The sequence below is a fragment of the Rhinichthys klamathensis genome, unplaced genomic scaffold (assembly GCF_029890125.1).
Source record: "Rhinichthys klamathensis goyatoka isolate OS25496 unplaced genomic scaffold, OSU_Roscu_1.1 h1tg000103l_1, whole genome shotgun sequence".
Taxonomy (NCBI): Eukaryota; Metazoa; Chordata; class Actinopteri; order Cypriniformes; family Leuciscidae; genus Rhinichthys; species Rhinichthys klamathensis.
In genome coordinates, this window is record NW_026606642.1 from 6,650,310 (window position 1) to 6,663,575 (window position 13,266).

The window sequence follows — 13,266 nt, forward strand, 5'->3', positions numbered from 1 at the left end:
CTGCTGAAAATAAATTGTGGTTCTGTTTATTCTCTCATATTTCCCAGCTCGTCTGCCTGTTCCTGTCATCATCAGAGATTGCACTTCATCATCATCATCATCTAACTGTTCATTGGTGTGTTCAGTGTTGAATGTGAGTCATGCGACTCTCTCCTGGTACGCAGGAATGAGTGTATTGTCCAGCATCAGTGTGTGTGATCTCAGCATCAGTCTCTCTCTACCTCTGGAGGTGGAATATCAGGATAAAAACACCTACAGCTGTGTGGTGAACAATCCCATCAGCAACCAGACCACACATCTGGACATCAACACACTCTGTCACACATGTGCAGGTACCACAGGACTGATGATATGTGTGTATTTACTGACCTGCTCTGTTTCCCAAAAGGATTGTAAGCCCAAGTTGATTGTGAAGACCATTGCCACTTCTTGTGTTCTCTGTGATCAACTTATCTCACAATGCTTTTGGAAACGCAGCCCTGATCTCTTTTGTTGTAGACTGACACATTCTTTAATGACGGTCTCTCTTTAGCCGTCACAGCACTGCTCCCACAGACTCTTTCACACTCTTCTTCAGTTCCTCCAGTCTCAGTGTCTCTGATAGTGTTGATCTCTGCTGGATCTCTGATGATTGTTGCTGTAGTCATGATCTTCTTCATCTGCAGGAAATGTAGAAAAACAGGTCAGGAATTTAATTATTAACTATGAATATTAATTAATTTGAATCAGATATACAAAATTCTATATAAGAATGCAAGCTCTGTTAGGGCTGGGCGATATATCGCACGATATTGTTATGCGCATCTCGTCAGTAAAGCCGGTTCCTTGATTAGTAGTAAATCACCTTCACCTGCTTTCAGATGGAGCGGCATTTACTCTACAGCACAAACTCCAGTGTTAAATTAACACTCAAGAGTGTTAAAGTTAATGAGATAATTAAGTGATTAATTTAGTGATGTTTGAGCATTATTGAAGACACCTGATGTTAACAAGCAGAATCATTGAAGGCGAAAATCACAAATTGTAAGCAACCGTTATGGCGATAAGTGTTAGCTTTAGTTGGGCTCTTAACCTTTATACATTCACATTAAATTTGTTTGTCGGCTGTTATTTGATTATAACAGTCAAATGAACAAAGAAAACTGTGATCTGATAGTGTTGGTTATGTTCTGGCATAATCATGCTGTGATCTGAAAATGAATCGTATTGAGACAGTTTGGTTTAACTTATTGGCAACAACTTTATGATTTTATAGCATATATGAGTATAGGTATGTTTCTTACAATCCAAAATATTTAATAAACATTTTTCTGATCAAAACATTTTCAAATAATTTTATTTTGAAACACAGACATCAATAATCAGCCTATGAATCTCAACAATGGTGACAATAATAAAGCATGTTGCAGTGGCTGTCACCAATCACAACTCATTAATGGCTCCCATCATGCATTGCGATATGAATAAATTATGATCTGAATTTTCTATGTAATTTACTTTTCCTAATTGAATATTCTGCTCATCACCATTGTTGAGATGCAGAGACTGAATCTTGAAGTCTGTGTGTGCCTAAAAGAGAGATTTTTTTTTTTTTTTAGAAAACAACTTTTAAGATATCATTTATACTATAGCTAAATTCTGGATAGTTATGCAGAATCACAGTTATGCTGTAACAAACAACATAGATCAAAAACATAAAGTTTAAATGATGATTGTCATAATATAACCAACACCATCAGATCACTTTTTTTCTTTGTTCATCTGGCAGTTATAACTCAGATAAAGCAGACAAACATAATTTAAAGTTAATAATATAAGGGTCAAGAGCCCAACTAAAGCAAACAATGATCGCTATAACGGTGGCTTACAATTTGAGATTTTCTCCTTCAGTGATTCTTCAGGTGTCTTCAATAATGCTCAATCATCACTAAAGTAATCACTTAATTATCTCATTAACTTCAACACTCTTGAGTGTGGACTTATATACACTCCCAGGAGTGTTAATTTAACACTGGAGTTTTTGCTGTGTACAAAGAGCCGTTGTTAACTGACAAGCTGAGCCATATCGCAGTAATTATCGCTGGCGATACGTCCGCGATATTGATGCGATATGGCTCAGCTTGTCAGTTAACTACGGCTCTTTGTAGTAAATGGCGCTCCATCTGAAAGCAGTTGAAGGCCATTTACTACTAATCAGGGAACCGGCTTTACTGACGAGATGCGCATAACAATATCGTGCGATATATCGCCCAGCCCTAAGCTCTGTTGTTTTGAACTCATCTGTGGTTACTGTTAATGCAGTTTGGACACAGGAGGGAGACAGACCTGATTCAAAATTGTGTAAACCAACGACACGAAAAACGGTAAGATCGTTCTTGACTGTGTTACAAGAAGTTGTTGCAGTCAGTTAGTCTGATTGAAGTTTACAGCATCATGCCATCTTGTCTCGGCCTCGACCACAATTGTACTTGGTCTTGTCTAAGTCTCAGACTTGTAGGACTCGGGATTTTGTTTCAAGACCGGTCAAGACCACAACTGCTGGGAAATTACTAAATTGCCGGTGCATTGTCTGATTTTTTTATTAACATCTGTAAGAGCCATTTTGTCTTCATTTTAAACTTGTCATGTAAGTGTGTGTCCAGTAGGGGTCTCTCTTGGTAATTGGCTACAGAATATAGGTGGGAACCTTCCTTCAGGTAACAGATGTTGCTGGAGGGAAGGTGCACACAGTTTTGTTGACCGCTACGTTACGCTATGCAAGTAGGAAATCTGTACTAGTGAATGACTTGGAACTGTGGATTTATTGACTGTTTGCTGGATTCTTGCTTACTTGAAATGAAGACCAGTCAGTCACGGTAAAATAAATCTACTATGTAAGCATATTAACTTGTGTGTGGATATTTCACATTTACATTTACATTTACATTTAGTCATTTAGCAGACGCTTTTATCCAAAGCGACTTACAACTGAGGACTAAACCAAGCGAGTCATCGTGAAGAGGCAAAAGCAACGCAAGAAGTGCTCAAAATACAAAGTTCAGACATAGCTCGGAGTAGCATAAGCCAGGCAAGCGAGGATTTAGAGGAAAGGATTTATTTTTTATTTTTTTTATGTTAAGTGCTCCCGGAAGAGATGAGTTTTTAGTTGTCTTTTGAATGTTGTCAGGGATTCTGCATTCCGGATGAGAGTGGGGAGATCATTCCACCAGCATGGAACCGTGAATGAGAATGTTCTGGAGAGTGATTTTGTGCCCCGCTGTGATGGTACCACGAGCCGTCGCTCATTGACCGATCGTAGGCTTCTGGTAGGGATGTAGACTTGTAGTAGTGAGTGGAAGTAGGACGGAGCTGAACCTGTGGTCAATCTGTAAGCAAGCGTCAAAGCCTTGAACTTGATGCAGCAGCGAGTGGTAGCCAGTGCAGAGAGATGAACAGAGGAGTGACGTGGGCCCTTTTGGGCTCGTTGAAGACAAGACGAGCTGCAGCATTCTGGATCATTTGTAGAGGTTTAGTTGCACATGATGGAAGTCCAGCCAGAAGAGCATTGCAGTAATCAAGCCTAGAAATGACCAGGGCCTGGACGAGAAGTTGTGTTGCATGCTCAGTTAGGAAAGGCCTGATCTTCCTGATGTTGTGCATAGCAAACCTGCATGATCGAGCTGTCTTTGTAATGTGGTCTGTGAAGGTCAGCTGATCATCAAAGATTACTCCAAGATTTCTGACCGACCTTGATGGGGTGATTGAGGATGAATCTAGCTGGATAGTGAGGTCGTGCTGTAGAGACGGATTGGCAGGGAGGACGAGAAGCTCAGTCTTTGCCAGGTTGAGCTGCAGGTGATGTTTCAGTGAATAATAACCCGAGTGTGCGCGTTACAACCCATTAACAAGCAATGTCCAGCAGCCCCAGCTGCTTAAAGTAATAGACTTGGCTGCTTACAACATCATTAATGTGATTGGTAAAAAAACGTATTGCTTCAGATGCAATCAGTAACTTATTTCTAATTTGATTTATTTATTGTTCCAGTTCAGAAATTAATGAGGGATTGTGTCAAAATGTCACCAAAATTAATACGAATGCTCACAAAATGCAAGATATTGTTGCAAAAAAGTATTGATCTGGATTTTTATATTATAACATGTGATATAATTAAGCAATATCACAGTCTATAAACAGTATGCTGCAAATTTGAGCATGACTGCAAACATGATAATGCTTTTATACAAACATTCAATATTTAAAAAAAACAACTTTATTTTCAACATTATTTATGCATTTGTAATTTACCAATTCAGATGCATCTTCTGTACCACCTCTGCGGTGCAAAGATCAATTTTGTTGTTAATGATTTAATTTGATTGGTAACAGTTCTATATAGTGTCTTATTCTAATTATATTTATTGATTAAAAATAAGTTATTTCTCGGGTGGTAATGTGGATCTTTATGAATTTAAGGAGTGCTGGTCTGGTTTGGTCTTGTCCTGATCTCAACACACATTGGTCTTGGTCTCGACTTGGTTTTAGATTAGGTGGTCTTGACTACAACACTAGCTGTCTCAACAGTTGTTTGTGGTGTATCTGCTCAATCGCTGCCATTTTACTCAATAGAGGGGTGTAGTGCAGTGGTTTCCAACCTTTTTTTCCGGAAGAATCCTGTTTTAACATTCAAAATCCTTAACAAATGTGATGTATTACTTCTTGTGCTTCTGTGTTAATGCTACAGTTCTACATTTGTAAAATAATCAAGAGATATTCAAATAAATAATCAGTTAAATAAATATAAAATAAGATAAAAATTCTGTCTCAATTAATTTCAACTCTGAGTGAATTTGAAGCAAAATACTATCCACTAGCCACATCGCGGGTTCCTGAATGAGTTTGTGTTTCACTTTCAGAAATCAAAGATGGATGCTGTGTATGAAAATGTCCCAAAAAGACGGTGATCAAATACTGGATCTACTGGATCTGATGTAAGAGTTAACCACTGACTCGCACCTTTTGACCACGTTTATTTTCTATTAGAATATATCTGTTTTGTTTTCACTCTTTGTATCATATTTTTGTGTTATTGTGATGAGTGAAACTCAACTAAAACTACTTTAAGTTCATCGTATGGAAATGTACCTAACTTTCATTATTAAATATTAATCACACCCTTCACTGTGCTTCTGTGTCTGTCATTTACTGTTCTTGGTTTATTCTTTTTAGGACATTTAATTGGATAACTGCTTTGCATAACGATTGCAATATCACACACAATATGATCTGCTGGACATTTTGGCAAATGTAACACAAACACATCATTGCTCTCTAGCAGAGGCGTCAGACGGGGCAATAGTGGAACTGAGTAACAGCGGCCCTCGGCGAAGGGGGGCCCCATAAAGATATATTGATATATATTGTGGTGTTGTGATGGGCCCATCCCTTGGTTCTGTGACTGGTTTAGGATCCAAATGCACTGTTTTTAATGAAAGGGTAATCCACAATCGTAGTAAAAGACAGGCAAAAGGTCAGAGCACAATAAATCAGTCAAATCAAACAAACAAATCCGGAGTGTGAGACAGGGACCAGAAAACAGTAGGGATGGCTGACACGAAACTGACCTTCCGAGGCTTTTTGAGATCCCGAAGCGCAGATGTTTCGAAACACTGATCCGAAGCGTGATTCAAAACACCCATGTTGCGTGACTACGGCTAAATGAAGCTTCGGAGTGTTTCACAAGTGTCGACAGGTGGTATGGTCCGCCGAATCAGCGTTTGATTGACAGGGTCGGGAACAGACCAAACAATCGCACATCTGTATAAAAGTGAAGTCAACGCATCTTGACCTCGTGGGTTTTTGTGAGAGGAGTTTGATTTTGAGATAGCAGATTTTTGGTGATATAGTGACATTTATAGTGCGATTTGTTTAGTTATATTTAGGCTTACATTTAAATTTACACATTGACTGATAGGCTAGAGACATATAGTGACACATAGATGCATAGATAGAAATATATAGACAGATAGATACATTACATATAGATACATATATAGGATACATAGATTGATTAAAATAGATAGATAAATAAAAATTGAGGCTCCACAGAAGAAAGTATAAACGTTCATAACATAACTTTGTTTATGAAGGTTTCCAAATAATGAACCAGTAGGCTACTTTTACAGTTCTACAGTAGGCAACTGTTGTACTGGGTGTAAGGAGGTTTTTCCAAACCCACACAGCCCAGCATCTCATGGAGGCTAAAGCCTTGCTAATAGCTGAGTGGGGAATAAGCTCCAAAGGTTACAACTGCAACCATTCAAACTAGCAACAACAGAGATGTCAGAGGAACAGAGAGTGTCTGCTTTAAAGCTTATACCACTGTACAGGATGTTGCAGCACAAGCTAGCACAGAAAAAAGGACATACAATGCAGGAATCAACTGTACAATTAGGTAGGCCACAATGACCATACTACCCATGTAATTAGCCATAACTGTCATATTATTGTCATTATTATAATTAATATGGTTTTCTCCTGTTTTGGCTCATAGGCTCACATCTACAAGAAGGTCTACACTCCAGATGTGGAGGGTAAGAGACCTTCAGAGCCTTGGCACTGGCTACACTGCTGGACCCAAGGTTAAAAAATGTGGCATTTGGAAATCCTGCCAAAGTCCAGGACGCTGAAAAGCACATCACACTGGAGTGTGCTTCACTGATGCGTTCAAACACAACTCCTGGTGAGCAGTTTCAGGCTATGTTATGTTATGTAATCTGATTAATTATGTAATTTATACTTAATATATGCTGTCAGTTTAGGATTTGTTACTAATTGCTGTTTTCATTTTCATTCAGAGCCACAAATGTCAACATCAGGCCCATCATCATCAACATCAACACCAGTAGAAACACAGGACAGTTAATGGGAACTTTTTGATAATCGTATACGTGAAACACAGACAGTACACAATGCTACAGCTGATGACACAGTGGAAGTGAAAAAATACCTCAACGATGCGTTTTTGCCCAGAGCGCATGATCCCCTAACTTACTGGAAAGAGAGAGCAGTAATCTTTCCTCATTTGTATGTCCTTGCTAAAAAATATATTTGCATGCCAGCAACAAGTGTCCCTTGTGAGAGGATTTCAAAGGCTGGAGAAATTATCTGTAAAAAAAAGTAGGCTAAATTCTTTGACAGCAGAGAAATTAATATTTTTGAATAAAAAAGTGAGACATTGTGGCTTGATTTCTTTTATTGATATTCATTTTTCATGACCAAAATAACATAATGCACACAGGTTACAAGCTTCACATATTAGAAAAATACAATAATAAAAAAAAAAAAACATTTTTAATGGCTCGTTGTCAAGGTTGTTACAGATCAACACCTGCAAGTGACCACTAGGTGTCGCCGTTGAGACGGGTGTCGGATTGTTTCGAAGCCTCGACACAATATGGCACATTTGCTTCAACTGTTTCATTAGCTGTGTCCCAATGTGAAGGCTGTGTCCCAATGTGAAGGCTGCATCCTCCGAAGGCCGCGGACTTCGAAGGATGCAGCCTATTCGTCCTTCGAAGGACGCACGTAGCCATCGGATTTCCTAATTGCGCAACCAGGTGTTCCCGATTACCACTCCTGGCGCCAAGCAACGGTGCGAGAGTACAGCTGCCATCCTGATCATTCATTTGTTATAATTGAATAAACAGCTATGGATCCAGAATTGGCTATTGTCATTTTTTTGTTTTATAATTTACTGGAGGACATGGAGAGGATGTTTCAGTCAAGTATTTTCGGCTTTAATAGCCAAGATCATGGCCAGAGCTGGTTTGCTGCGTCCCAATTCAGAAGCTACTTCATGAATTGCCAGATTACACTTTAAACTGTTTAAAGGTGCATTGCGCAACAATTCATGTTAAAAATACCCGTTTTCTCACCCATACATGCATAAACAATTGCCTGATGGGCTGAATGAGCCCTTCTCTGATCACTGCAATTGCCTCTATAATCCTGTACAGTAAAATAAATAAGAGGGATTCGGGCTCGAATTTGAGACTGGGCGTGACGTCATGCGCGTTCACGCTCACCAGGCGAAGGCTGCGTCCGAAATCGCGTACTTCCATACTATATAGTATGCGAAAAACAGTACGCGAGCAGAGTAGTATGTCCGAAATCATAGAATTCGAAAAACAGTATGCGAAAAGTACCCGGATGACCTACTACTTCCGGCGAGATTCTGAAGTGCGCATACGATGGACACTTTGCTATCCCATGATGCCACGGGAGAGGAGTTGTCGCCGTTATATTTGAAAATGCCGGAAACCAGAGACGCGGGAGTTTTCAAGTGTAAGTACTATATAAAACACTTTTTGTTTATTTGTGGTTAAATTGTGTTTGTTTAACATCATATAAGTAAACGATTGACGTGTTAAACGTTTAAATAATGTAAATCGCGGGTACAATTTTCTGAATTGGCTGCAAAATGACACTTTTTATCATTATCATTGTTACCGAACAGAACGAGCTAATGCCTGTCAGCTAGCTAACTCTGTTTTCTTTAAACAAAGACGTTCGTTGTTTCGCAGTTTAATGAGATCGTTACACAACTTTTATTTTTTTTATTTTAAAACGATTTTACTTCTCCTTTACCAGTGTTGTTATTATGAAATATGTGTTGGCTACATAGCAAACTACTGTTAACAAGTGTAACTTACCTCAACTTGTCAATGTAACATTATAGATTGACCATAGTTCATCACATGTTAAATCCTGTGTTGATTTTGCAGGGGCAAAATGGTAAGATTAAGAATATGTAGATTGATCAATGGTAAGTTATTTGTAATTTAGATGTAAACATTTCTACTCAAGCTCTTACTGCATTTCTTTTATGCTTGATTTCTGTGAATTTATTGCAGAGTGTTTATCACAGAGCAGAGCCTAGAGGGCAAAACCTTAAACAAAAATATAAAGTAAGTTATTTTGGTAACACTTTACTTGAAGGGGTGTGCATAAGACTGACATGACACCTTTATAATCATGACATGACACATGTCATTAATATTAAGGTGGTTTTATGCATGTTTATGACAACTGTCACTAAGTGTCATTCGCTCAATTTTGACATTTTTTAATGCAAATATGACAGTTTGAAATGTCTTTGTCATGACAACTTGACATAAACCAATAGGCCCACATCATAACCTGTCAGTGTCAAGTTTGTCTCAAAAAATGTCATATTTATTTGCATTAAAAATGTAATAATTAAGCAAATGACACTTAATGAGTTGTCATAAACATGTGTCATGTCATTATTATGAAGGTGTCATGTCAGTCTTATGCACACCCCTTCAAGTAAAGTGTTACCATTATTTTTTATTATTTTTATAGTTCACCCCAAAATAAGAATTCTGTCATGGTTGAATCATGCTCATGTTTGGCCCTGTAATGCAATCTTTTAACGAATTATATGTTTTACAAGCAAATTCCAGGTATATCTGAAAAATATATTGTCTGACTATGAATGCCGCTCTGTAGAGAAATACCCACACACTTCAGACACCTTTAAAATGTATTTGCTTTATTTTTGTGTATTAACTTTTAAATGGATACAGAATACAAAGCTTAAAACAAAATCACATAACTTAGGCATAAAGTAGTATAATAGAGCTTAAAGCACCACCAAAAGGAAAAGTATTAAAACATTTTTATTATTGCCATAATGAGGAAAGACAATTAACTTTAGCAGCTTCAGTAAGGTAACTTTCACAGGTTTCTAAAAAGATCTAAAGGGACTTTGATAATAGCAATCTCATTTGTAGGGCATCACTTTAAAAATATTCAATATGGTTTTTTTTCAACGCATGTGTACAAGACGAGGCAAGGATACCCACCATCTCCAAGGATGCACTTTCCAGCAGGAGGAAACAGCCGGCCAGTGTACACAGGGCTGTTCTTCAGCACCCTGGCATCGTGTACCGACCCAGGATACCCAAAAAAAATCTCGAGGAACTTCCCCTGGTGGTCAGTGATGGCCTGCAGCTGGATAGAATTAAACAGCTTTCCGGTTGAAGTAGCACTGGACGTCACTTTCTAGTGGTTTGATGCGGATGTGATACACCAGCTACTACACTGAAAGCTGGAGACCCTGCCAGCTGGGTAAAACCTGCTCCCACTGCCTCCAGGTCATCTACGCTGGGGAAAGCGATAACCTGTCTCAAAATGCTGATGACTGCCTTGCTCATTCTGTGCACAATGTCATGCACCGTAGACTTCGGGATGTCAAAGGCGAGTGGCACGACCCGGTACGATGCTGCATGGGCCAGCCAGTAAAGGAACACCAGCACCTCAATGTCCTTTTCCCACCCATGGTCGCAATCTGGTTTCACTGCAGCAATCAGGGACTGGATGGACTGCCGTGAAAGTCGGAGGCTGCTGTGCCAATTCTTTGGCTGTATTTTGAAGATGGAGCTGACCTACGCCCCGGTCAGCTCCATCTTCAAAATACAGCCAAAGAATTGGCACAGCAGCATTCAGGTGGCAGTAGGTTGTAGGGCTCACAATCTGTAAACATTTATATAGTTTTAATATAAAATACAATTTGAATCAACAAGACACTTGTTTCCTGTGTTGGCTTATTTATAAATATAATATGTATGTATTTATATGTATATGATCCATTTCTTATGCATGATGTATTTGAATATATTTCTGTGTGTGTATATATATATATATAGATATATATAGATATATATATCATAATATACAAGCTTGATGATAACTATAATTCTAGAAGAAATTTTAAGATGTCACTTTACATCTGAAGTCAAATGTGTGTATATATATATATATATATATATATATATATATATATATAACATTATATATTTGACTTCAGATGTAGTAGTTTAAATGAATTATAATTTTTAACAACCTTGTATATTTGTGTTCAGTAATTTCACTGTAATGGCAATGAAAAGAACCTATTGCCATAAAATCTAACATACATATATATATATATATACACACACACATACATACACAAGCAAACAGGCACACCGCTTGTGCTATTAGCCTACCATCAATGAATGAATCAATAGAGGTAACAGGTACACACAGACACACATGCATGTATCTATTGATTCATTCATGTTTATTCATCGATGGTAATATCACAAGCAAATAAATTGGTTTTTCCTTGCCAAAAATCAACATCTGTCAATGTTCATAGGTTTGTGTGTGTGTTTTCTGAAGTAAAATTTATTAGGTAAATAAATGTTACTTACGTTATTTGAGAAACTCCGCCAAAGCTCTCGATGAAGGCGTGATCTGCGAGCAGCTGATCGACGCCGATGAAAACAGAAAGCAGAACTAAAAACAGCGCGAAGTTGGTGCAGTCAGTGGAATGGGCTCTTTAAATACACGCGCTGTTATGACAGCGTATGTCACGTGACAATTCCAACATGGCGCATGTAGTACGTCCGGACTCCATTCATACTACCCGCATTCATACTATATAGAACGTACTTTTTTAACGGTCGCGAAGTACGTTCTTATTTAAATGTAGTACCTACTCGCATAGTAGGCCTACGCGATTTCGGACGCAGCCTTGGCGCCACTTATTGGGGTTTTTGGTTCACATGTTCAACATTTCATATTTATATATCCCTAACGTTATATTTTAATCCATCTCATAACGTTTTATGAAATTGCAATTGCATGCCACCTTTGAACTGCATGAATCAGTTTGTGTTATCAGCTTGTGATTGTTTTATTATTCTAACTTAATTTATTGATAAATGTAAAATGTTGAAAAAGATTAGACATACATTTAATAAGGTTAGGGAAAATACTGACTTTGAAAAAAAAATGCTGTAATGTTTTTAGGTCTGACACAGTATTTGTTTAGTAATGACAAAATTATAAAAGATCATGAATTTTCTTTCTGGCCCCTTTACAATCCATTGGAAGTCTATATATATTCAACATTTTAACGAAAGAAGTAGCCTACATAGGCTATACACATCATACAAGTAATCCAAATGAATTAAATAATGTAAAGTCTTCCAAAGACACTGTAGGATTACAAATTTTATTTAGCTTCCAATACAAAAGTATAGAAACTGAGAAAGTTTATTAGTGTGAATTTTGTATCTAAGGTAAATGATGTCACAAACCTGCCTGTTCCTCTCTGTCCTGCTCTCTATTGTAAGTTAAATTGATCTGAGCACTGAGACTATCACCTTTTGTCTTTATGCACTGCCTGGCCATTAAGATAATGTGAAGGTATCGGTGAAGAGTCTGGTTGATGGGCTGATGGGTTAATCACTGTAAGGCTGATTGGAGTAGGATTGGTAACACTCTCAATCTAGGGCACATTCCTAAACCTGTATGCCTCATTTGCATGCTTTTGTTTCAGAGTGTCTCCACCTTTATGTGGCTCCTCCTCTCCCTTAAAGGGTATATGAACTACTGTATACTGCTTTTGGTTAGACTTGGGTAAGAGTTTAGACGAAGCAGACTACAGCAAACACACCTGCAAACTTGTCGCTTTTCGGCGACAATCGCCGTTTTCTCGGCCAATTGGGTCATTTACGTGAATCGCGTAGAACCGGAGAGTTTTTTCTTTGAGGGGGGGGGGGGTTAGGCCATTTTTCCTGCCGACCAAAATTTCGTTCTTTCAAATGTAGGCGCGTTGCGCGTGGTAAGCGCGCTCATAATCCGCCGGAGCCACCACAACATTGCCCAACATCAAATGGCAAACGTAATGCAAGCGGAACGAAACTGCTCGTTATTGTGTGGTTGACGGACCGTTTAACAGTTTGGACCAAAGCAGCGCGAGCCGAGCTTGATCAAGCGACACTGTTACTACACAGCGGTAAGAGATCAAGTAAAGGAATAATTTGAATTTGCCACAGAAGTAATAACATCGCTGCGAGATCTAGTGAGAAACATTCACATTTCTTCGTTATTAACGGATCAAACAGCACTGACGTGGAAACCAGAAAGAAACATTGTGTCATGAATGAACTATCCAGTGTCCACAGATCAGCAACATTCACCATGGATTTACTGTAGTAACACTAACCGCAACCATGGAAGTTTGGCAGGAATAGTAGGCTATAATGCCTTCAAGTAACATTACGTCGGTTTTATTTTGACATTATGAATACAATTGCTGCACTCAAACTAATCTGAACTAAAATATGTTTGTTTATAACTACTACAATATTACATTTCATTTTTTCCAAGGAGCTGTTTTGTTTTATATGCTCCTAAGAAGAGTCAATTAT

The 13,266-nt window shown here is 38.3% G+C and overlaps 1 long non-coding RNA gene across 1 annotated transcript; it reads left to right on the plus strand.

The window, feature by feature from the left end:
- The first annotated feature begins 531 nt into the window (after nucleotides 1-531).
- LOC130086960 (uncharacterized) lies at nucleotides 532-4,954 on the plus strand. The gene is made up of 3 exons (XR_008807295.1): nucleotides 532-682; nucleotides 2,302-2,363; nucleotides 4,894-4,954. It is a non-coding gene; the product is annotated as an uncharacterized LOC130086960 (long non-coding RNA).
- The last annotated feature ends 8,312 nt before the right edge of the window (nucleotides 4,955-13,266 follow it).